Source organism: Microtus ochrogaster, linkage group LG9, assembly GCF_000317375.1.
Source record: "Microtus ochrogaster isolate Prairie Vole_2 linkage group LG9, MicOch1.0, whole genome shotgun sequence".
Classification (NCBI taxonomy): Eukaryota; Metazoa; Chordata; class Mammalia; order Rodentia; family Cricetidae; genus Microtus; species Microtus ochrogaster.
Genome location: NC_022034.1, coordinates 18,141,976 through 18,146,135, shown reverse-complemented (window position 1 = coordinate 18,146,135; position 4,160 = coordinate 18,141,976). Strand labels below are relative to the sequence as shown.

Here is a 4,160-nt window from a genome sequence, read left to right as displayed (position 1 = left end):
TCTCTGTCTGAGGTGTCTTACCTCACTTCCTCTTCCGCCCAGCATTCTGCTCTGTTTACTCCTCCCACCTTATGTTTTAACCTATCAGGGCAAGCAGCTTCTTTATTGAAAAAAACACAAGGCCATACTGACTTTGAAAACGAGAAAACCATACCCTGATAAAGGGATCGGCATTAATAAGGTATTATTGCACCATGCAATTATATTCAATGTTAGCTCATGAGACCTGTGACCTGACATATACAGGTATAGTTAATGGATATAACCATGACAAGAAGGATTGCCCATACCTGCATATGAGAATTTCATTGTTGGAAACTCAGTATTCATTGGTGCAAACTAATCTTCCCAAATAGTACACCCAAAATCTGTCCTGCCATCATTTACCTAAGAGGGATAAATTAATGCTGGGAAATGACAAAAATCACTGATCCTGCCACAATCAGGTCCTATTTCATAATGGTGACTTCAGCAGCTGTTTGCCTACCCAGTTTCTCCATACAGTGTATACAATAAACTATTCCTTTTATTTTGGTCTGAAGGCAGAAGCCATGCTTCACAAACAAATCCTTTTTCTGTTACTGAAATGGACAGTTGACTACATGACTCAAATTTGGAATTTTAAGACTCATTGGTGGTTGAGTTCTTTAATATATAAAATGTAGTTGGTATAATCACAAGGGCAGCAAGGTCATTGGCCTGGGGAGTAATGGCGTGGGATCAATGCTACCAGATTCAACATAAGAAAATTTGTCTCAGAAATATTTTTTTACAAGTCTGGAGGTGCTGCTGTTCTAGAATTAATATGACTTTCCAAGGATGACTCATTCCACACATTTAAAGGTTTAATAAAGAAAAAGCTCTTTAATAACAACACACAATCAATGGTGGTCAATGCTAGAAGAGGAGTCAGATTGGCACAGAGTTGGCATTCCACCTATGCTGTCATCCTTAAGCCTCTTTTAGGTTCCTACCTGAAATTATACACTGAACAATTTAAACAGAGACAGGAGAATGCAAGTCTAATCAAGTAGGCAGATGGAGATTTACAGAGCAAAACTGTCTTTTAGATGAAGCATTATTAGCTAAATATAAATATACCATTATGCATGATTTAAAAAATAGATCATAGTCTAACATCTAAATGATATATTTAAAAGATGTATCAGTGCCACAACGCTCACACAATCCAAAGACAGAGAACACATTTTTTTTAAAAAAAAAATATGAAAGTCACATATTGCCGGGCGGTGGTGGCACATGCCTTTAATCCCAGCACTCGGGAGGCAGAGGTAGGCGGATCTCTGTGAGTTCAAAGCCAGCCTGGTCAACAAGAGCTAGTTCCAGGACAGGAACCAAAAGCTATGGAGAAACCCTGTCTCGAAAAATCCCCCCCGCCCAAAAAAAGAAAGAAAGTCACATATCCCCACTGTGAATAATGATCTTAAATGAACAGCTATTCTGAGCTATTCTAACCTCAGAATGAGGCTTCTTTTGCCTCCGTGCAAGTTGGCTTAAAGGAAGGCTGCAGAGACTGCTGTCTCAAGACTTTGTGACATTACTGTAAAGAACTGAATTTTAAGCTTTATTTTATGTCAATGGGTATTGGCTTTCATGTGTCTGTGTTCAGTACCTGCAGAGGCCAGATGAGGGAATCATATTCTTTGAAACTTGAGTTACAGGAGATGGTTAACAATCCTGGTTCCTGGCAATTCAACCTGTGTCCTCTGGAACAACACCAGTGCTCTTAACTGTGAATCTATCTCTCAAGCCACACATTTTATTTAAAATGTATTTTTATACATTTTAATTAAAACTTACTACATCGCTTTCACTCTTCCTTGTCCTCTCTCCGTTTCCAAATTCTTCCCTTCAAATTCATGCCTTGTTACGTTTGTGTGAATAAATATGTGTTAATTTATGAGACCTATTGAGTACATTTATATTCATTGTATGTTATGATTTCAGTACTGAACACTCGGTTTTGGATATACAAATACAAAGAACATCCCTGCCCGAGGCTAAATGACCCACTAACAGGAGAATTTTACTCTTTTTTTTTTTTTTGAGTCTGACCCTTAAGTATCTTAAGTGCCTTGAACAGAAAATATTATCAAGAAAACTTTGAGTGGTAAATACCTCAGCCAACACTTCCTAGTGCCATAGCCCTGAAGTTTTACAGCTCCAGGGGATACTATGAGCACTGTCCTGAAATAATCACAGTCTCCCAAGGTTCCATGGGCCTCCCACCATACCCTAATGACCATTTTCATCTTGGACGACTTTGAATTCTTGCCTCCACTAAGTATCATGGTTGCAGGTCTATGCCACCATAGTTGGCTTGAATGGCTTCAACTTCATTTAGTGAGTCACTAGAAGGATGAGATGAATAAGATGAAGCTATATAAGTATATTAAAAAAATACTTATCTGCATAAGCCGGAGCCTTACTATATATAAAATAAGGACAATACCTTGCCAAAGTCACTTGATAAATTACAATAGACTCAAAGACAAAGAAAAGCAATATGGCTCACATTTGGAAAACAGTGGATTTTGAGGCAGAAGGGCTGCAGTTGATGGGAGTCTTTTTCGGCTGGTTGTCTGCTGTGTTCGCACCTATAAATCAGGTATACTGGAGACAAGGTGGGCAAATCTGATATTCTACAAGAACTTAGTCTATATAGTGAGCTCAAGGATACCCAGCGATTCATAGTGAGATTATTCTTCAAAATAAAGAGGGCAATAAAAAAGAAAAATGAGCAAATTATTATAAAAAATTAAAAACATGACCTTTTTTTTCATTGTGACTAATTTGGAACACTGATGAAGACATAAGGCAGTTAATCCATTCTTGGGGTCCTAACAGGTTGAGATAAATGACAACAGATATACACAACTAAGCAATAAAACTAAGCCATGTAGTGAAAGTTTTAACATCTCTAAAATGTCCCCCAACCTTAGATCCTGTCTCTACTGCAAAGTGGTCAAATAAAGAGTGAATGTTTCTTCAGGAGAGACATTCTCATCTGGAGGAATCAGTCTTTTTCCACAATAAAATTCCTAGGGAAATTAGAATTTCATGTATCTGCTATTTCACTATTTGTTCACCAAAGGGAGAGATATAAATGTCTCTTAGAATTCTCTTAGAGTCTGGGCTACCTCACTCCGAATGTTTTTCTCTAATTTGATCCATTTGCATGCAAATTTCAAGATGAGCATGGAATGTACTCACTCATAAGTGGATACTAGCTGTAAAGCAAAGGATAGAAAGCCTATAGTCCTTAACCCCAGATAAACTAAGTAACAAGGAGAACCCTAAAAGAAACATATATAGTTTCTCCTTGGGAAGGGTAAATAGAAAGAGCTCCTTATAAAAATGGGAGCAAGGGGGTGGAGCGAGAAGGGAGGTTAGAAAGGGAGGAGGGTGGAAGGGAAGGGGAGGATAACTTGAGAGGGAATATGATGGTCAGGATGGGGGAAGGGAAAACATTAACCAATAAAAGCAACACATATACAGAAAGGAATCCCACATCAACTGGTTCTGTGCTCCGTTGGGTAGAGTGTGTTTCTTTGGCTCCAGGTCCAGGGAAAAAGTGTGTTTCTTCATTGTCCCCTTTTAATGTTTGGGATCTGTTTTCAGGGTCAGGGAGTTTCTTTCATTGGCTCTGAACTCAGGGGCAAGGTGTGTTTCATTGACTCTGATTTCAGCACCAAAGTATGTGTCTTTAACAAGTGATGGTTTTAGGGCCAGGGTGCTTTTCTTTAGCTAGCCCTTCTACCCTATACATATATATGGCTTCATAAATTCATAAATTATTTTTTCATGAGTTTGCTGGTACAAACAATATAAAATCAGATATAAAAATGCTTGAACAAATTTTGACACAAATTTTTTTTCTACTTAATAAATACTCTTGTGCAACTGATTATAAGTGTGCTCGCTAAAGATCTTATCAAATGATTGCAATAAGAAGCCCTCAATATTTTTTCAGGTAGTCAAAGATTACTGTGATATGCAAAGACTTTAAATATTGATTGCACACAGTAAGTTTTACTCCTGCATAAAGGGCAAAATTTTACCTCACTGACTACATTTATAGAGGTTCTCTGCAGTATGATTTTTTCGCATGTTTTCGAAGACTGCACATCCATGAAAAG

General features: G+C 37.8%; 1 pseudogene; it reads right to left on the bottom strand.

Annotated features, from left to right (window-relative positions):
- The window catches only part of LOC101990363, a 27,256-nt pseudogene that overhangs the window by 13,209 nt on the left and 9,887 nt on the right, over window positions 1-4,160 (bottom strand).